We start from the raw sequence: 22109 nt of genomic DNA, 5'->3' as shown, positions 1-22109 counted from the left end.
GGCCAAGGAGAGGAGAGAGAAACCAGTCTCCCCAGTTTCCAGCTAAGACCCAGTGAGATACTAAAACAACAATTCAGTTCGCTGAATCAGATCATTGGCATGATCTCATTCTCCTCTCTCATTCTCAGGCAGGGTAGCAGCACACACAAATCCCATTCGCAGGGGCAAAAGAGGGAAGTGGTTCCTCTCCTGAACACCACACATCTTTGTTCTTCATGTTACAGAATCTGCACAATAGAATATTACTCGGCCATAAAAAGGTGAAATCTGGTCTGCAATATGGGTGGAAGTGGAGGTCATTATACAAGCACAAAGAGATGAATATCACATGATCTCACTCATATATGGTGTCTTTAAAATAGGTGATCCCGTAAGTTAAAGTATAATGGTGGTTACCAGAGGCTGGGGAGGGAAGTGGGGGAGGAGGGATAGGGAAAGGTTGATTGACAGGTATGAGATTATAGCTACATAGGAGTAAGGCGTTCTGGGGTTCTGCAGAGCAGAGTGACTGTAGATAATGTTGGTGTACTGTATAGTTCTCTATTTCAAAGAAGAAGAAAAAAAAACTAGAAAAAAAATTGTGGACAAGACTTCCAGTAAGCTTCCTCACCCTGGGCTTAAATTACTGTTGATCCTTCCCTTTCCCCTCAGACAGCCCAGCTCTGGCATTGTTAAATAAAAATTAGAGGCCATTGTTCTGAACCAAGCTCCTGCACTCCAACAGTCCAAGGTAAAAAACAAAAAGTGGTCACCCATGCTAGAGTTTCACTTCACCAAACTGAAACTAGGTTATTATCTGACCTTCCCAGAAATCAGGAGAATGACAGACAGCCAAACTTCCCGAACGGGCCAGTCAGCATGACCTAGTAGTTCCTTCCACATTAAATCCTTATAAAAGGCAACCTGAAGCAATCTGATGTGAACTAATCAACTGTTTTTATGTTGTGCTCTCTGCTCCCACCTCACAAAGAAAATAACTCTGAAATGACCAATCCACATTTCGTTCTGTTGCTGCTTCCTTTGGCCTTTATAAAATCCAACTTCCTGTGCTATGCTCAGTGGAACACTAGCTCTACTTTCAGGGATGAATTGTGGCCAACTCAAGAATCGCAAAATAAAGCCAATTAAGAGCTTTAAATGAAATTGTAATTTTGCTTTTAGTGTAATACCACAAAGTTTCTGAATGGATGGGCAGATAGAGGAAAACGAGATGACTCAGAAGGAATTATTTTATCTACTAAGGTATGCCAAGTTTGAAAGGTGAAAAATAATTTCAGGAATCAAGTCTAAAACTGACCTGATTGATGATAATTGAATTAAGGCAGGGAAAGGAGGGCTCACTTTGCCAACGAGCAGGGTTGACACACAGTAACCTTCACTGCAAGAATTTCAGAAAATAATATCAAAAGGCCAGCCCAGCTACGTGGCCTTAAGGGAAGTCACAATATCTGAAGCTCTTGATTTGCTTATCAGTACAATGAAGGGATTCAGCTGGTGACCTTAAAACCTTCAGATACTCTTCCACACTTCAGAGCTGGTCCTGCCAGGTCAACTCCTAGTGGAGGAAGAATGCAGGGAAGTATTGCCTGGTCAGGAGCCACAGAGAGAAACTGGGAATTTTTAGAAAAAGCCCCAGGGATCTCTGGTGTCAATCACGTCATTCAATCTCCTTTCTTCCCCCCCCTCCCATTGCAATTCTGACTTTCAAATAAATACACAGATCCTTAAAAAAAACTCTCCTTTCTGACTTTCCTGTTGGTAGTGATAGTACCACTTGTGCCCTAGATAAAACCTCGGATTCTTCTTCCTTCTCAGTCCACACATCTGGCCACCAGGGCTTTGGCTTTCTCCTTGTTACAGGGCCTCTTCAGGAGCTCTTTCCATTTTCACTGCCATCTCTGTATGAAGCACAAATTCAAAGAACTCCGGATCTTTGATCTGACCCTAACCTACTTTACGCCTAACTTCCAACTACTCTCTTGTGTGCACATCCGTCTGCCAGTGTCTTCACTGTACAGCAGTCGCCACACAGCTGACTTTCCCGTCACTGTGCTGTACCCCGATGCTTCCCAGCTCAGAGGACCCTCTTCTCAGCCCAAGCTACCTATCCCAACTGCAACTGTTCAGCCCAGTGACCCCCTATCAATGAAATGCTATAATACTTACCATCAGCCCCTCTCAGCATTTAGCAGTGTGGGGAGCAATTCGGACTAGACTAAGTTACTGGAATTAAGACTTATTCTATGCATCTGCTCTCCCACAATATGGCGCTGGGAGAGGAGGAAACAGCTTCTACACAGCTGCCTCCAGTTCAACCAATAAACTGTAGGACCTGCTCCTGATTGGAGGAGAGCAGCGTACTCGGCGTGTGGGCAGCCGAGTTAGGATTGGCAGAGGAGGACTATAAAGGAGGAGAGAGACGGCATGCACCAGGAACATCTAAGGGGAACATCTAGCTGAAGGAACACCTGTGCAGCCCCCGAGAGAGCCGGCCGGCAGTGTGCCGCTCCCCTGCGGAAGTGGGGAATGTGGCCAGGGGGAACTGCCCTTCCACGGAGGTGGAAGGGATAGTAGCCAACCCGGGAAGAACCAGCAGCAAACCCGGGGAGGGCCGAGCAGACGAAAGAACAGCGCAGGGTCCTGTGTCGTTCCTCCACGAAGAGGGGGAGCGACAAGCAGAACTACCTGGTTTTGTTTAATTATTTAGAATATTTCTCTCCAAAACAAAACCACAAACTACTTCCTAGCTGTTTCCATGCCTCAGACAACCCAATAAGAAAAATCTATCTTCAATAACTAAAGAAGATTATAAACTCTTCTACAATTAGGTTGTTCAGGTTATTTATAAAAAAGATTCTGTTTTTGTCTGAAATATTGTGATTCTGAAATAATAATAAATACATTTTGCTAACCAAAAGCATTGGTTGGCCATTATATGTGACTGATTTCTAAACATGGGAAAACAAGTTGTTATTAAACAAGACTTGTTTTAAAGATAAAATCATTGATATTCATAAAAATTAGCCTACCCACCTTTGGTCACCCCATAGTAAGTGCTTAAAATCCATTAATCAGGCTATGATTATTTTCAGTTTCCTTAAGCCAGCTCTCTCCCTTGCTGTAACTAAAATGCTGGTCTTTTCTTTTGCATGCAAATAACATAGTGAGAGGGTTTCCCCTTCTAATTTCAAAGAAATTCTAAAGAATAAAATAAATAAGAATCACACCACACTTTTTGAGGTTAGACTAGAAAGGTTTTTAGTGTTCCAGAAATAAACCCTCACATCACACAAATCACAGTAAATTCCCTATGTTGGGGGGCTCCAGTACTGTTAAGATCTTTAGAGAGTGAATTTTCCTTAACTGCAACCTTACCCAGATGGCAAAGGAGAAGCTGAACTAAGTTTGCAGAATGACTACCAAGTGCAAATGAAAACTGATTTGCAATCTATCAATGGCCCCTTGTGCTTTGAAAATGTTACTGGCACATTTCAAGGAGGCCCCAGAGCTCTGAAGTCTGGCCCAAACAATCTATAAACCACTATTCACGTTTATAATGTTTGTGAAAAATATTAAATAGGCAGACTCAACCACAGTCTTGCTTCATTTTACAGAGTGGTTGCTCCAGACACTTTTGGAACTTTTCCTCTCAAAATGTGAGGTGACTATTAGGAGTAGAGCCCTGAGGGACTTCCAAGTCCAGCCAAGGAGCAGTAACAAGGGCCAGATGGACTCTCCCACCTGAATCAGCCAAAACAAAAAGGGCGAAAGAGCCAGACAAAACATGAAGAAGCCATGTTCAAGATACTGGGTATTGAGCAGTGAAGGCGAGCGTGCCCTCAGAGAGGGAAAACACAAAGCTTACCTGAGCTGACTGCCTTGAGAGGACACAAAGGCCCTGGACCCAGAGGGGAATGCTAGGGGCCCAACTGATTCCCTGAGTTGAGGAGATCATGGGAGCTATGACTCATGGGAGAACGCAATGACCAGCATTCACCAGACGAGTATGAGAAGTAGTGAACTGCACAGAGTACCTCAGAGATCAGTCGAAGTCCTCCTGAATAATTTGATAGTGCTAATCAGCGCATGCCTATGGGGAAACTGTAAGAGGTCCCAGAGCATCAGACAGAGCAATACTGAACACTCCCAGGGGACCAGGAATAGTGGCCATCTCCTCTAGGCTGTCTAGAAAACCTCCCAATTCAATGCAATGGAGCACTCAGAAGGATCGTCTTAATTCTATAGAGGAATTAGCGCTATATTAAAATGCTGCTTGAGTCTTGCCAACAAATCAAAATAAAATCTGAAAAAAAAATTCATCTATGTCCAAATAATTTCATTCCATCTCAAATTAAAATTCAGGCATATTTATAGAAATACAAAAATGTCCAGCATCTGGGGCAGGCCTTTGGTGTAGCAGTTAAGTCGCTGCTTGGGATGCTCAACTTCCTACTGGAGTGCCTGGTTTGAGTCCTGCTCCTCTGCTTTCAGTCCAGCTTCCTATTAATGTATATTCTGAGGCAGCAGACGATGGCTCATGTGTGAGACCAGGATGGAGTCCTAGGCTCCTGGCTTCAGCATGGCCCAGCTCTAGTTGTTACCAGAGTGAAGAACAGAAGATCGGACAATGCAGAAGAAAAGATAAGTGAATTTGTAATAGCCAGTGTATGGCACAGCAGGTTAAGCCACCACTTGAAATGCCGGAATCTCATGTTACCATCCTGGTTCAAGTCCCAGGTGCTCTGCTTTCAATCCAGTTTCCTGCTAATGTGCCTGGGAAGGAAGCAGAAGATGGCCCAAGTACATGAGCCCCTGCCACTCATGTGGAAGACCAGGATGGTAACCAACTGGAAAGTAAACCAGTAGCTGGAAGATCTCTGTCTGTCTCTGTCATTGCCTTTCAAATAAATCTATCAATCTTAAAAATAAAAAAAACAGAACCAATGAACCATAGACAACTTCCAACAATCTAAATACTTGTAAATGGAATGTCTGAAAGAGCATAAAGGTGGTGTTGGTAAAGATGACAGCAGATTTCTCACCAGACAGTACAAGCAAGAAGAGCAACATCTTTAACGGACTGAATATAAAACCTGTCAACCTAGAATTCTATACCCACCAAATTATCTTTCAAAACTGAGGGCAATTCGTGATTATTTTCAGACACAAATAAAAGCTAAAAGAATTAATGACCAAATATTCAAGGAAGCCCTTTAAACATGGGAAAATTTTTCCATATTTCTAGGTTTATAGATCTACACAGGAATGACAAACACTGAAAATAGTAACAACAGGGGCAAACATATGCTGACTTTTAAATAATTTAAGTCTGTTTAAAATATAACTGTTTATGTAAAATCAGTAATACTTCATTGTGGATTTTATAGCCAATGTATAAATACATTGTCTGCAGAAGTATCATAAAGGCTGGTAGAAAATACATGGAAGTAAATGATTGTATGATGTATCCTGTAAGTAACAGAAAATATGGGGTGTAATTCAGTTTATAAAAGACTCTAATAAATATGTAAACCTAACCTTTAAAACAACAATTAAAATAAGGGGGGAGGAGTTATGATTAATAAGCCAACAAAGAAGACCAAATGGAAGCCTAATGTTTAATTCAAAACAAAGCAGAAAATAAGGAAAAAGGGAAGAAAAGTACATAGGACAAACAGAAAACAGTTATATGACAGGCTGAAATTAACTCATATCAATAATGACATTAAATTTAATAGTCAAAACACTCCCAAATAATTTGTCATGTTTGGTTGAAAAAATTTAATTATATACTGTCTCCAAAAACACTGAATATCATATATGAAAACACAAATAGATTAAAATTAAAAGGATAAGAAGACACACCAAGGCTGATGCTAGTCAAAAAGAAAACTGTAATAGTTATTTAATACAGTAAAAATATCTCAGAACAGATACTGCCAGGGAAAGAGAAGGTTATTCCGTAATGACGAAGAGGCCATTTATCAAGAGCACATAACAATTCTAAACATCCATGTATCTAATAACACAGCTTCGAAATATATGAACAGAAACTGAAACAATGACAAAGAGAAATAAAAACAACCTCATTATAGTCAGAGATTTCAAAACTACTCTTATAATAATAGCACAAGTAGGGACAGGTGTTGGGTCACATGGAGTTAAACCACTACTTGGGACACCTGCATCCCATATTGACACATGATTCAATGGGAATAAACTAGAGAGCAGTATGCTAAGTAGGAGAAGCCAGACAAGAGATGTCACAACTGTAGGATTCGATTTACAGGAAACTCAACTCCTTAGAAACAGAAAGCAGATTGGAAGGGGCCAGTGTTGTGTCATAGTGGGTTAAGCCTCTGCCACAGTGCCAGCATCCCATATGGAAGCCAGTTAGTGCCCCAGCTGCTCCTCTTCTGATCCAGCTCTCTGCTATGGCCTGGGAAAGCAGAAGATGGCCCAAGTGCTTGGGCCCCTGCACTCATGTGAGAGACCTGGAAGAAGCTCCTAGCTGCTACCTTTGGATCAGCCCAGCTCCAGCTGTTGCGGCCATATGGGGCGTGAACCAGTGGATGTAAGACTGCTTTCTGTTTCTCCACTCTCTGTAACTCTGCTTCTCAAATAAATGAATTTTTTTTATTTTTTTAAAGATTTATTTATTTTCTTTGAAAGGCAGAGTTACAGAGAGGCAGAAGAAGAGAAAGAGAAAGGTCTTCCATCTGCTGGTTCACTCCTTAGATGGCCACAACAGCCAGAGCTGCACTGATCTGAAGCCAGGAGCCAGGAGCTTCTTCCAGGTCTCCTATGAGGGTGCAGGGGTCCAAGCACTTGAGCCATCTTCGATTATGTTCCCAGGCCATAGCAGAGAGCTGAATCGGAAGTGGAGCAGTGGCTTTACCCACTATGCCACAGCGCCAGCCCCAATAAATGAGTCTTTAAAAAAAAAGAAAGAAAGCAGACTGGTTGTTACCAGGGGCTAGGAGAATGGACAGTAACTGGATATGGGATTTTTATTTTGAGGTGACAGAAATATTTTGAAAATACAGGTGGCAGTTGCACGATATTGTGAATGTTCTGTTACTGAATTGTTCACTTTAAAATGACCAGTTTATGTTATGTGAATTTCACCACAATGAAAAACACTATCCTATTGAAGACTGAAAAAAAAATCTGCATAGTCTCCTAGGTCCTCGATATTTTACCATCATAAAATCCTACTTCCCGGCATACACCCCATGCTCCAAAGCAAGCCCTTTCCTTTACACACAACACAGTGCCTCATTTCTCAACATATATATGTCCTGCTCATCCTTTGAGTATGTATTTGTATTCAAATATATTAAAAATTATGGTGTATATACACCGTGGAGTACTACTTAGCTGTAAAAAAAATGAAATCCTATCTTTTGCAAGAAAATGGATGCAACTGGAAACTATTATACTTAGTGAAATAAGCCAGTCCCAAAAAGACAGATACCATACGTTTTCCCTGATCCAAGGTAACTAATAGAGTACCTAAAATGTAATGTGTTAGAGTGAAATGGACATTTTGAGATTTAATGATTGTTTATAGCCCTTGTCTCTTCTGTTAAGGAACAGTTTTTTTTTTTCTTCATACTATTTGTTGAACTCTTACTTAGTTTAGGGTTAATATACAATCATTAAGTAAACTAAAAGTAGATCTCTATAAAAATTAAGAGTGGGAATGGGAAGGGGAGGAGGAAGAAGGGTTGGAGTGTAAGCGGGAGGGCGTGTAGGGTGGAAAACATCACTATGTTCCTAAATCTGTATATATGAAATACATGAAACCTGTATAACTTAAATAAAACTATATATAGTATATATATAAAAGCTCCTTCTAGAATTTTTCTTCATTCCTTGAGTGAGACGTACACTGCTTCCTGTGAGCTTCTTATGAGCATTTTATCTGCACTTCTTGCTCTCTAGCTCATCCATTCACGTGTCCTCTGCTAGTCTGCAAGGTCCATATGTGATTTGTTCTATGATTCCCAGCGTCCTTAGCATACTGTTTTACACATAGCAGGTACCTAAATATTTATTGATACAAAAGCTTTAATACAGGCTGGCACCACTGTGGCTCACTTGGCTAATCCTCCGCCTGTGTGCCAGCACCCCGCGTTCTAGTCCCAGTTGGGATGCCAGGTACTAGTCCTGGCTGCTCCTCTTCCAGTCCAGTTCTCTGCTGTGGCCCAGGAGGGCAGCGGAGGATGGCCCAAGTGCTTGGGTCCCTGCACCCGCCTGGGAGACAGGGAGGAAGCACCCGGCTCCTGGCTTCAGATCGGCACAGCGCCAGCTGTAGCGGCCATTTGGGGAGTGAACCACGGAAGGAAGACCTTTCTCTCTGTCTCTCTCTCACTGTCTATAACTCTACCTGTCAAAATAAAATAAAAAAAGCTTTAATACAAAGTGAATTTTTGTATATGAATCCTCTTGGCTGGAGATGTTTTTTTGGGGAAACACTTGGGATTATCGTATGTTTAGATCCATATAAAAACTGCATATGGAGAATATTACAATTTCCTGATGAGGTAGTTATAAAAATATTTCTAAACACTAATATAAAATAACTATATGTTTCCTTAACAAAAATGCTAATCATCTTAACAGTATGGGTCATAACACTAATAGCAAATGTTTATATAGCACTTGTGCCTCAGGTTCTCCAAGCACTTTATATGTATTTAAATTCATTTAATTCTCAAAATAACCCTATACACAACATACAATTGTCATCCCCATTTTACTGGTAAGTGAAGGAAAACCTGAAAAATCAAATAACTTGCACAGGTCACACTAGTTATTGAGGCTCGGATTAGAACCCAGACACCCCTCTCCAAACTTCACACTCTTAAACATCATGCCAAGTCACCTCACTCTAACAATAGCCTAATAAAATGAGTTTGAACAGTCAATGGATTTCCAAGAAAACATTTCCTAATTTTCTAGAGCAGGTTAATGTGAAACTTCTATTGTTTTCTCAGATTTCATGTCCTGGAATTATGAAATTTTTGACAACTTTTAGAAATAAACTTGATTTGAGGGCCGGCATTGTGGCACAGAGTTGGTTAAGTCTCCGCTTGCAACACCAGCATCCCATATATGGGTGCCGGTTCGAGTCCTGGCTGCTCCACTCCCCATCCAGCTCCCTATTAATGTGCCTAGGAAAGCAGCAGCAGATGACCCAAGTCCTTGGGGCACTGCACCCATGTGGGAAAGCCAGAAGAAGCTCCTGGCTCCCGGCTTCAGCCTGGCCCAAGCCCTGGCTGTTCTAGCCATCTGGGGAGTGAACCAGCAGATAAAAGACTACTCTCCGACTTCGCCTCTCACTCTGTAATTCTGCCTTTCAAATAAATCTTTAAAAAAAATTAACTTGAGTTTCATTGTATTGGAGAAATTACATTGACTAAGAAACAAGGCTGAAGCCAAAACACAATTAAAAATATAATTAGGAATGAACTAAAAATAGAACACATTAAAACTTAATAAATCAATGTTAATGTACTCCCATTGAAATATAGACAAAAGAACTTGAACATTTTCTGAAGATTTTGAAAATATAATTCTGCTTTTTTTTTAAGATTTATTTTATTTATTTGAAAGGCAGAGTGACAGTGAGGGAAAAAACAAACAGAAAGAGATCTTCCATTCATTGGTTCACTTCCCAAATGGCTATAATGGTCAGGGTTGGGTTAGGCTGAAGCCAGGAGCCAGGAGCCAGCAACTCTATCCAAGTCTCCTACATAGGTGGCAGGGATCCAAGTACCTGGGCCATCTTATGCTGCCTTCCTGGATGCATTAGCAGGGAGCTGGATCAAAGTGGAGCAGCCAGGACTTGAATCAGTACTCTGATATGGGACGTTGACATCCCAGGCTGTGTCAATGCCAGTTCCCATAATACAAGTATTTTAATAGTGATTTTGCATATCTCAAATTCCAATTCAATTCCTATATAAAACAGTACTAATAAGCTCCAGCAAAAATGCATACTGATTTTCACAAATGTTAATATTTTTGTGAAGGCACTGTGTTCCATAAAGAACTACTGACCTATTATATAATTACATTCAAGCCTCATATAGCAGCGGTCCAGAGAAAATAAAATTTGACAAGCAACAATTGGAGGTTGTTTATCTTAGAGAAAAAACAAAATCTTTAAAAATGACATCCAATTGAATCTTGGCCTCAACTCTCAAAAGTCAGTTCTTTTCTGTTAATCTTGTTTGCAGAAAATCATCTTATTAATGATGTGCTGAGTAATTTCATTTGACACTGGAATTTGGGATAGGCCTTTGGGTTTAAATTTGTCCAAAATGATTTATATGATACGGTCAGTAATTTTTAATCTGTGATTAATTACTCATATTTCTTTAAAAATGCTGCCTAATCCAGATTCCACTAATGGAGACAGAGTTCACAAGGACAATCAGGTAGTGTTTATTGTTAGACACTCTTTTACATACGAAGGAAGAAAACTGTTTCCCACTGTATTTTCATGATTCATTAGACCGTATCACAAGCAGGTGAAAGGTTTTTTTCCAGTTTGAGTCCCACTAACATTCATTCATGCAACTTTACTTCTAAGATTTTATCCCAGGTTCGCCTCTTCCTGATAACTCAGGAAGAGCTTTTCTTTGTGACTCTTCTTTCTCTTCTGTCTTTTCTCTTGCATCTTTTTCAGTTATGTGTTCACTAGGCAACACGAATTTTTCAGCTTCATTGTAATTTTATGGGACCACTAATGCATACAAGGTCCATCACTGACTGAAATGTCACTAAGCAGCACGTCTCTGTACAAGATGAGTGTACTTTCTAGTATGATATCAATGAAACCACATTTATGTCCAAGGTTGGGATTTTTTTTTTTTTTTTTGACAGGCAGAGTGGACAGTGAGAGAGAGAGAGAGACAGAGAGAAAGGTCTTCCTTTTGCCGTTGGTTCACCCTCCAATGGCCGCTGCGGCCAGCACATTGCGCTGATCCGAAGCCAGGAGCCAGGTGCTTTTCCTGGTCTCCCACGCGGGTGCAGGGCCCAAGCACTTGGGCCATCCTCCACTGCACTCCCTGGCCATAGCAGAGAGCTGGCCTGGAAGAGGGGCAACTGGGACAGAATCGGGCGCCCCGACCAGGATTAGAACCCGGTATGCCGGCGCCGCAAGGCAGAGGATTAGCCTATTGAGCCACGGCACTGGCCACAAGGTTGGGAAATTGAGTATAAAATAAGAATCACTATGGTACACTGAAATATATTAAATATTTAAATTTTTGTGCTTACAAAATATACTAAAACATAGAAAACAAACTTCATTGGTTATCTTTAAATTTGAAAGGTATTTGAAAGGTAGAGAGAGAGACAAGAGACCCCCATCCACTAGTTCATTCCCCCAAATAGGAGACATCCACTAGTTCATTCCTCCAAATGAGACAACCAGGGCTAGGCCAGGCTGAAGCCATGAGCCCAGAACTCCATCCAAGTCCCCCATGTGGGTGGCAGGAATACAACTACTTGAGCTATCATCTGCTGCCTCCCAGAGTGTGCATTAGCAGAAAGCTGGATCAGCAGCAGAGCAGTGAGGCCTGGAAGCAGGCACTATGCAACGGGATGAAGGTGCCCAGAGCGGCATCTTAACTGCTATGCCAAACACCCACCCCTACGAGCTACCTTTAGATGATGCTAAGAAACTAAGTAACTATTTTGAAAACTGGTAAATAAAGGATAAGCATCTATCCTGCGTTTCTAATACAAATTATATCCCAGAGTAACCAAATAGTCAATGAGAAGTTTCACTTCACAAAAGAGCTACAACTAATGAATAAAGAAAAGAGAATCAGAATACCACTGTTTGGCAGTGAGTAAATTAGTGCATGTAAACAATGATCATCGAAGGCTGCTTACTTCATAAGACAGCGGACCAAAAATTTTATGCTTCCTGATAGAAAAACTTGTTAAGTCTCTACTTACAACTTATAAGACATACAAGGGTCAGAGAGGTTTGTGTTAAATGGCATCATGGGATGTGATCAGTAAAATTTGGGGGGATTCTATAGGCCAAGTGACTTAGTTTCTTCATTACATAAATTGTGAGGGGCTGGGGAGGAAGATAAGAGACTTTAAAATACTTTTAAAAAGGATACACCAGGGACCGGCACTGTGGCATGGTGGGTAAAGCCACCGCCTGCAGTGCTGGCATCCCATATGGGTGCCGATTCGAGTCCCGGCTGCTCCACTTCCTATCTGGCTTCCTGCTATGGACTAGGAAAGCCGTGGAAGATGGCTCAAGGACTTCTGCACCCACGTGGGAGACCTGGAAGAAACTCCAGGCTCCTGGCTTCAAATTGGCACAGCTCCGGCCAATGCAACCATTTGGGGAGTGAACCAGTGGATGGAAGATCTCTCTCTCTCTCTCTCTCTCTCTCTCTCTGCCTCTGCATCTGTAACTCTGCCTTTAAAATAAATAAAATATTTTTTTAAAAAAAAGATATACCAATTACCAACTGTAATGTATGGATTGCACTTGGACAAACAAACTAAAAAAAATTATAAAGCAATTAATGATTGAACATGACCAAATATCTGGTGACATTAAGAAATCCTTTTTTAAAGGTGTGCTGATATTACTGTGTTATCTTTTCAAAAACAGCCTACTAATATAGAGATTATACTGAAACATTTATGAAATGACCTAATGTCTGGGATTCGCTTCAATGTTATGTTCAGATTAACTGAAGTAACATTTAGCCATAAGAAGATGACTGCTGAAACTGGACCACAGTTTAATGGGGGCTAATAATTATATTATTCAAACTAATTTTGTTTATGCTTGAAACATGCTGTAATAAAAAAGTTTTCTTCTTAAACTGGTGTTTACTTCAGAGGAATGCTGACGCTGGAGATTGTGTTTTCATTATAAACTCTATTGTACTATTTGTTTTTTCATTTTTTAAAATATATAAATATATATTTCATTTATAAGAATATATATAAATATATATTTCATTTCATTCATTCCATATATATATTTCATTTCTAAGAAAACACTCCTATAGAGATAAGAATAGATATATGAATAAAACACTTAATTAGTCTACGAATTAGTTCTGAACTGAATGGTATATACGAACAGCTCTCAAATTGCAGTTGTGGATACCTGAAAGGTACTAAGATCCTTTCAAGGGGTCTGGGAAGACAAGTAATCTTCATAGCAACACTGTGATGTTTGACTTTTTCACTGGGTTGACATTTTTCTGACAGTGCAAAATCACAGTAGCTAGAACTGCTAGTGCCATGGCATGAGTCAAGGCAGTGGACCCCATGGACTAAAATAATAGATACTGTTAAGAGTCCTTTAAAAAGCTCACCAAAGAATGAAATAAAAAGATAAATATATATTGGCGCAATCCATGTATAGTTGTTTCATCAAATGAGTTTTTGATGAACATTTTGAAAGCCCTTATCATGAATTTCATATGACATATCAAAATGAATTCATTTTGTAAAAGATTTATTTATTTATTCAAAAGTCAAAGTTACATCCTCTAGTTCACTTCCCAGATGGCCACAATGGCCAGGTCTGGGCCAGGCTGAAGCCAGGAGCTAGGACCTTTTTCTAGGTCTCCCATGTGGGTAGCAGGGGCCCAAGCACTCAGACCATCTTCTGCTGCTTTGCCCAGGCCAATAGCAGGGAGTTGGATCGGAAGTGGAGGAGCTCAGTTTCAATCCGGCACCCAGATAGGATGCTGGCATTGCAGATGACAGCTTAACCCACTACACCACAACGCCAGGCTGTAAACTCATCTTTTAATTTCATTTTCCATGAACTTTCTGAACTTCCCTCATGGTCTTCACTATCATTTATCTGCAGTTAATAAATAAATAGCCAGGTTCACTTTAAAATTGCCCTTAATAAAGAAATAAAAATTATTAGTTTTATTAAATTTTGACTTTCAGCACATTTTAAAAATATTCTGTATGACAAAATAGGAAGTATAGAAAGCATTTGTTACAGCAGTTAAATTGCTGCTTGGGATGCCTGCATTCCACTATTAGTGTCTGATTCTAGCCCCAGCTCCTCTGCTTCCCATCCAGCTTCCTGTTAGTGTGCTCCTTGAGAGGCAGCAGGTGATGGCTTAAGTAACTGGGTCCCTGTCACCTATACGGAAGACACAGGTGGAGTTCCAGATTCCCAGCTTCAGTGTGGCCCTGCCCTGGCTTTAGGGGACGTTTGTGGAGTGAACCAGTGAGTGGAAGATCTCTCTCATTCTTGCTCTCTCTGGCTTTCAAGTAAAATTAAATTCATATATATATTTAAAATTTTATTTGTCTATTTGAGGGGTAGAGTTACAAACAGGGAGAGGGAAAGACAGAAGGAAAGGTCTTCCATCCACTGGTTCACTCCCCAAATGTCCACAACAGCTGGAGCTAGGCCCATCCAAAGCCAGGAGCCAGGAGCTTCTTCCAGGTCTTCCATGCTGGTGCAGGAGCCCAAGCACTTGGGCCATCTTCTAATGCTTTCCCAGGCCTTAACAGAGAGTTGGATTGGAAGAGAGGCAGGTGGGACTAGAACTGGTGCCCCTATGGGATGCCAGCACTGCAGGTGGAGGATTAACTTACTGCACCACAGTGCCAGCCCCAATAAATATATTTTTAAAGGAAGTATAAAGCACTTCTGCTTTTACCAAAGTCTAATGATCAGAAGAAGCCTTTGTATGACTGAGTTGTAAGCTGAACTAACTACTTGTACATTGAACCCCATTTTTCATGAAAGGCTGACTGAAAAGTGATGGTATTTGACTAACTTGGATATCTGGCAGACATTTTCTTAAAATGAATAAGTTTGCCACATCAAGGAAAACAACTCACTGTATTTCTTGGCAATGATAAAATGCAAAGTTTCAAGAGAAACTGAGCATTTTGGAAAAGTTGTTTCTGCCACCATGAGCTTGTCTGCTCTAGTCCACTGAAAGAATTTTCTGAGGTGTTTGTTGATTTGAGCAAATGTGATTTCTAAAATATTAAATATTAATAAGTGAAATGTGGCAACATTTGGAATAACTATATAAACCAATGAACCAATATTTTCCAACTGACTGCTGCATGAGACCACAAAGCCACTCATGCATCAAAAATGCATTCAACAGGCAGGCATTTGGACTGGCAGTTAAGATATCAGTTAGGGCATCAGTATCCCACACTGGAGTGCCTGGGTTTGATTCCTGGCTCCAGCTCCTGATTCCAGCTTCCTGCTAATGCAGACTCTGGGAGGCAACAGTGATGGCTCAAGGAGATGGGTTCCTGCAACCCAGTGGGAGGCGTGGACTTGGCCCCCTCCTCCCCCAAGCATTATGAGCATTTGAGAAGTAACCCAGCAAATGGCTTCTCTCTCTCTCTCTCCCTCTCTCTCTCCCTCTTCCCTCTCCAATAAATTAAAAATTTTTTTCAACCATAAGAGACTACAGTGGGTTGCAGGGTGGCCCCCCAAAAAGAGCTCAAGATGAGATCATCCCAGATTATGCAGCTTCCTGCATAATCTTACATAATAATGTGTACCCTGGGAGGCAGCAGATATGCAGGCAAACCCTAAATCCAACAACTGCAAAAGAGAAGATGACACAGAGACACATGGAAGAGAAGGCCTGGTGAAAACAGAGCCAGACAACCACCAGAAGCTGGGAAAAGAAAAGGAATCAACTGTTTCCTGGAGTCTTTGGGGAGAATGCAAACCTGAAAATACCTCAATTTCAGACTTCTGGTATCCAGAATTCTAAGACCATTAAATTTCTGTTGTTTGAAACACCCAGTTTATGTTGATCTGTTATAGCTGCTGTAGAAATTAATACAAGGACCAATGGATTTTAAAGTAACTGAATACAAAATGTATTGATATGGGGGCCATTGCTGTGGCGTAGTAGGTTAAACTGCCTCCTGCAGCACTGACATCCCATATGGGTGCTGGTTCAAGTCCCAGCTGCTCCACTTCCAATCCAGCTCCCTGCTAATGTGTCTGGGAAAGCAGTGCAAGACGGCCCAAGTGCTTGAGCCCCTGCACCCATGTGGGAGACCCAGATGAAGATTCTGGCTCCTGGCTTATATCTGGCCCAGCCCCAGCCATTGCAACCATTTGGGATGTGAACCAGCTAATGGAAGACTTCTCTGTCTCTTTACCTCTGTCTCTCTGTAACTCAGCCTTTCAAATTGATATGGATTCAGAATCCACATTGCATCTCAAAGACAAAACTATCACATAATTTTTTAAAATTTATTTGAGAAGGAAAGAGAGAGACAAAGTGTGAGAGAGAAAGAGACAGAAGGAGAGAGAATTCTCACCTGCTGGTTTACTCCCCAAATGCCTACAACAGCTGGGACTGGGCCAGAGCCAAAATCAAAAGCCAGAAACTCAATCCACATGGGTGTCAGGGACCTAAGTACTTGAGCCTCCCAGAGTCTGCATTAGTAGGAAGCTGGACTCATGAGCTAGAGCCATGGACTTGAACCTAGGTACATGAATGTGGGATGCAAGTGTCTTAACTGCCCAGGCTAAATGCCTGCTCCCCACCTCTTATTTTTTAAATAATCTGTTTAATTTTTTTATTTTCATCTTTTTAGACATATAGGGACAGAGAGAGAGATTCCATTTGTTGGTTTATTCCCCAAATGCCCAGAACAGCCAGGTCTGGGCCAGGCCAAAGGCAGAAGCCCAGAACTCCATCTGGTCTCCCTTATGGGTAACAGGAACTCAGGTACTTGAGCCATCATCTTGCTGCCTCCCAGGGTAGACACTGGCAGGAAGCTGGAATCAGAAGTAGAAGGGCCAGCACTCAAATCGGGCACTCCCATATGAGATGCAGTCATCCCAAACCAAGAGTTAATTACTGTGCCAAACACTCAACCTGAAACTATTTTTGAAAAAGCTTTCAAAATATTTCTGCTTTTTCTAACAACATATCCCCGTGAGATCTGATTTTTAACGTATACTTCAAACAAAACAACATACAATAACAGTTCAAAGGCAGCAGGCAAGTATAAGGTTGGAGTCACCTATTAAACAAACATAAAATAATGTTAATCACTAATTATTTTAACTTTAGAGAAAAGTTATTTTTCACTGAAATGTTTTTATGTTAATAAGTAATGGGGGTATATTTTCAAATTTTAATTTTTAAAAATTTATCAGTTTTAGCTTTCAATATAATTAACAATGGTCCACATTGCTAATAAAATAGAAGTTCTTTAGGAACTTCAATCATTTTTAGAAATGCAAGGGGTTCTTGAGACCACAATGGTTTTTTGTTTTGTTTTTGACAGGCAGAGTTAGAGAGAGAGAGAGAGAGAAAGGTCTTCCTTTTTCCGTTGGTTCACCCCTCAAATGACTGCTACGGCCAACCGGCGTGCCATGCTGTGCCGATCTGAAGCCAGGAGCTTCCTCCTGGTCTCCCATGCGGGTGCAGGGCCCAAGCACTTGGGCCATCCTCCACTGCCTTCCCGGGCCACAGCAGAGAGCTGGACTGGAAGAGGAGCAACTGGGATAGAATCTGGTGCCCCAACCGGTACTAGAACCCGGGGTGCCGGCGCTGCAGGCAGAGGATTAGCCAAGTGAGCCACAGTGCCAACCGAGACCACAATGTTTGAGAATTACTGGTAAAAATAATCAGAGAAGGGGCTGGCACTGTGGCATAGCAGGTAAAGCTGGCACCTGCAGTGCCAGCATCTCATATAGGCACCAGTTCAAATCCCAGCTGCTCCACTTCTGATCCAGCTTTCTGCTATGGCCTGGGAAAGCAATGGAAGATGGCCAAAGTCCTTGGGCCCCTGCACCCCCATGGGGACCCGGGGGAAGCTCCTGGCTCCTAGCTTTGAGTCAGCACAGCTCCAGCCATTGCAGTCATTTGGGGAGTGAACCAGCAGATGGAAGACCTTTCACTTGCTCTCTGCCTCTCCTTCTCTGTGTAACTCTTTCAAATAAATCTTAAAAAAAAAAAATCAGAGAAAGAGGACAAATGGGGCTTGAGGAGCCAGAAAAGGCATCATGCAGGTCAGAATTCTGTTCTCTGAAGGTAAGCCTCAAATTTCCAGGGCAAAAAGCAAGACTAAGATCTTTCCAGGCAAAAGAACCTGAGCACACCATCTATATATGATACAGTTAAGGCAGGCTAGTCCATCAACAAATACATATACAGATAAATCATCTTATTTACTGTCTTTTTTAAAAAATTTTTGGACAGGCAGAGTGGACAGTGAAATGCAGAGAGACAGAGAGAATATCTTTTTTAAAAACAACAGATACACGAATTAATTTCAGACTCTTTTTGGTCACTTCAAAATCAACAACTTACAGGGATTTTTGGTTTGTAAATGTGGATATCATGCTATTCTTCCCCTTACTCCTCATGCTTTAGTAGTGAGTCCTTATAAACCAACCGCAACTACCTGAGTCTTCAAACATTCTTTCTGTACATCTGCAACATACACATCTCCACTTTTTGTCCAATATATTACCTTGCTAGGGCTGCCATAAACACATGTCAGTGGGGTTGGAGGGTGCATTTGGCAGAGGTTCAGATGCTGCTTGGGACACACACAGAGTGCCTGATTCAAGTCCCAGCTCCACTTCTGATTCCAGCTTCCTGCTATTTTGCACACTCTGGTAGGCAGCAGTGATGGTTCAAGTCTTTGGTTCCCTGCCGCCCAAGTGGGAGACTTAGATTAAGTTCCTAGCTCCTGGCTTCCACTGGACCATTCCCAGCAAGGAAGAGTGAAACAGCAGACAGGAGATCTCTCTGTATATCTCTCTCTGCTTCTTAAATAATAATAACAAAAGATCTATAAGCCTGGAAGAAAGCAATCTGAGTAATGAAGAAGCAGCCAGCCACAAGAGACATACCAACAAATTGATTATCTTGGTGACTTTACTCGCAATGGCTTTTAACCCTGCTGGACTACTGGGTTAAGAGAGCAGGACTTAACTCTAGCCCTTGTTCAATCATAAGCTAGCAATATGAAAATGGGGTGTTATTCCTTAACTATTACATTACCTCTCATCCCTCACCTGTAAATGCAGACATTATCTAAAGCCAACATTGATCACAATCTAAACAGAATATCCCTGACCTGTGAATATCCCAAACATACAAACCAACTTTACCTATGCTGCTGGGACTCTTGTCTGCCTTTGATGGAAGGGTCACTCCAACTTTTTTTTTTATTTATTAATTTATTTGAAATGCAGAGTTACAGAGAGGCAGAGAGAGAGAGAGAGAGAGAAAGAAAGAGATCGATCTTCCATCCACCGGTTCACTCCCCAGATGGCTGCAACAGATAGAGCTGGGCCAATCTGAAGCCAGGAGCATGGAGCTTCTTCTGGGTCTCCCGCGTGGGCACAGGGGCCCAAGCACTTGGGCCATCTTCTACTGCCTTCCCAGGCCATAGCAGAGAGCTGGATTGGAAATGGAGCAGCCAGGACTCAAACCGGTTCCCATATGGGATGCAGCACTATGGGCGGTAGCCTAAGCTGCTATGCCAGAGCAGCAGCCCCATCCTTTTTTTTTTTTGTTTTTTTTTTTTAGAAACCTTTTATTTAATGAGTATAAATTTCATGAGTACATCTTTAGGAATACAGTGATTCTTCCCGCCATACCCTCCCTCCCACCCCCCACTTCCTCCCCTCTTCCTCCTCCTCCCATTCCCAGCCCCATTCTCCATTAAGATTCATTTTTAATTAACTTTATACAAAGAAGACCAACTCTATATAAGTAAATATTTCAACTATTTGCACACATGCACACTAAATATAAAAAACTATTTGAGAACAAGTTTTACAGTTGAATCTCATAGTACAATTCATTTAGGATACACCACCCCAACTTTTAACAGCCAATTCTGCTAAAGCTTTGAGAGCCACAATTCAGGCCTTGGAAGTTTTCTCCTATGCTGCAAAAAGTGGCTGCAAGTTAAAAAAAAAAAAAAAAAAAAAAGAGTCTCCACCACTTCCTAAAGACCCAGGGCTCAGAGGGAAATTGCAGTTCAGAGGTCACAAGGGCATCTGAAGTCTACAGCCACTATTAATAATCTTCTGAGTTGGTTGGCAGTCAAGAAGTGATATCCATGACATCCAGGAGATAGTGCATTTGAATTCAAAAACAAAAATGCACATGAATGGCCAAAATATTTTGGAGGTATAGAGGTGTGTTTTTTTTTAATTTTGTAAGATGGCAAAGGATATGTGTAGAAAAGATTAGTATCAATAATTTATTTATTTATTCCTATCTGTTTTCTCCTATGCATTTGTCTATTTGTTTCTTCACTACCTATGTGACTTGGAGAAGATTCTATCCTGGTTACTGTCTTTTCACCTTTGGCTATTAATATTACAAGAGGTGACTGTATCACATAAAGTCACACATAGAAATGAGCTACAGAGGTTAAGAGTGTGGGCTTTCGGACCCGCACTGTGGCATAGCAGGTAAAGCCGCTGCCTGTGGTGCCAGCATCCTATCTGGGTGCTCGCTCAAATCCCTGCTGCTCCACTTCTGAAGCACCTAGAAAAGCAGCAGAAAATAACCCAGGTTCTTAGGCCCCCGCACCTACGTGGGAGACCCAGATGAAGACCCTGGCTCCTGGCTTTGGCCTAGCCCAGCCAGGTTGGAGCCATTTGGGGAGTGAACCGGTGGATGGAAGATCTCTCTCCTCTCTCTTTCTTCCTCTGTGTGTGTGTGTGCGTGTGTGTGTCTCCCTCTCTCACTGTAACTCTGACTTTCAAATACATAAATAAATATTAAAAAAAAAAAGAGTATGGGTTTCAAGTTCTTAGGAACTGCATAACTGGGAAAATTTTAATTTCTTTGGGCTTGGGTTTTCTCACCCATAAAATGGAAATAATAATACCTGTGGTGGTGGTTGTGATAATCAAGTGTGATAATGTTGGCAGCATACTTAGCACCTAAAACAAAGGAAGTGTCAGAAAATGTTAGCTATTTATTTTCATGTTTGATAATTTTCAGATCTTTTTCACCTAATACAATCATGTTTGATCACCTCAGAAACCTGATTTCTCCACTCAAACTCCCACCTCCTTCTCCCTCTCTCCCAGCAACACCCTAGCCTGCTTGAAAACACGGAGGCCATAAGATTTCATCTCCCTCACAGGCCCCACTTCCTGAAACCACTGTAATATAAGCACCTGGGCTCCCTTCCCCAGGATTTGTTAGCCACTTCCCCTTCTCTTTCTGGAAAAAGAAAAAAAAAAAACTCACATTTCTCTAAAAACCACAGGCAGCATGCTTCTCTGCCTGCAGAGTTCTGTCTCCCCTAATTCTTCCCTCCTCTCTCTAGATTTATTTCAACTAAGTAACCTTTTCCCAGGGCCCTCTCTCTGACCATCTTCTGAAAAATGGGGGTGTTCCCATGGCTCCCTAAATTTCCTTCTATCCTAAATTATCAGCTCATATAGTAATTCTCTCTTTGCATTCTATTTCCTTTACAGTCTCAGAGGCTTAACCAGTTTTTGGCATGTATGTAACAAATTTCCCAGTTTGCCCAGGACTATATGGCTTAAACAGGGAAAAGTCCTGTGTTCTAGGAAAAAACCCTTACAGTCCCAGAGCATTGGTCACCATACTTCCACCCAGTTCTACTAAATGAACATAGAGTCCCTCCCTGCTGTCTTGTCTTCTTCCTCTACTATTCACTCTTCAACACAAAATCATCAGCTTCCACCCTTTATCTCTCCAACCTGTTGGCACTTAGCAACAGGTGCTTCTAACAGCCAAATCTACTGAACACTTTATAGCCCTTTATCACTGACCTCTCAGTCAATGATATTTCATAATCAGATTATTCATATGGCATATCTATTCTTTGTTTAAAAGAAGATTGATTATTTGAAACGCAGAATGAGAGAGAGAGAGAGAGAGAGAATCTTTCATCTACTAATGCATTCCTCAAATGGCTGCAATAGGCAGGAATGGACCAAGCTGAAGTCAGGATCCAGGTCTCCCACATGGGCGGCAGGGGACCATGTACCTGGGCCATCTTCCACTGCCTCCCCAGATGCATCAGCAGGAAGCTGGATCAGAAGTGGAGCAGCCTGGCCGGCGCCG

General features: G+C 41.5%; 1 protein-coding gene across 6 annotated transcripts in view; it reads right to left on the bottom strand.

The window, feature by feature from the left end:
* Window positions 1-22109, bottom strand: part of SGK3 (serum/glucocorticoid regulated kinase family member 3) — a 157749-nt gene that overhangs the window by 92657 nt on the left and 42983 nt on the right. Inside the window, exon 1 of one of the 6 annotated variants that reach the window (XM_089336303.1) lies at window positions 2167-2299. The exons of the other annotated variants lie outside the window; for them this stretch is intronic. The gene's annotated coding sequence lies outside the window, so the exon portion shown is untranslated. Of the gene's footprint in view, window positions 1-2166; window positions 2300-22109 lie in introns of those variants that run through there. 6 annotated transcript variants of the gene reach the window in all.

This window comes from Oryctolagus cuniculus, chromosome 6, assembly GCF_051225735.1.
Source record: "Oryctolagus cuniculus isolate XC-2025 breed Fujian yellow rabbit chromosome 6, ASM5122573v1, whole genome shotgun sequence".
NCBI classification, from domain to species: Eukaryota; Metazoa; Chordata; class Mammalia; order Lagomorpha; family Leporidae; genus Oryctolagus; species Oryctolagus cuniculus.
Note: the sequence above shows the minus strand (reverse complement) of the source record. Positions and strands in the feature narration are given on the sequence as shown.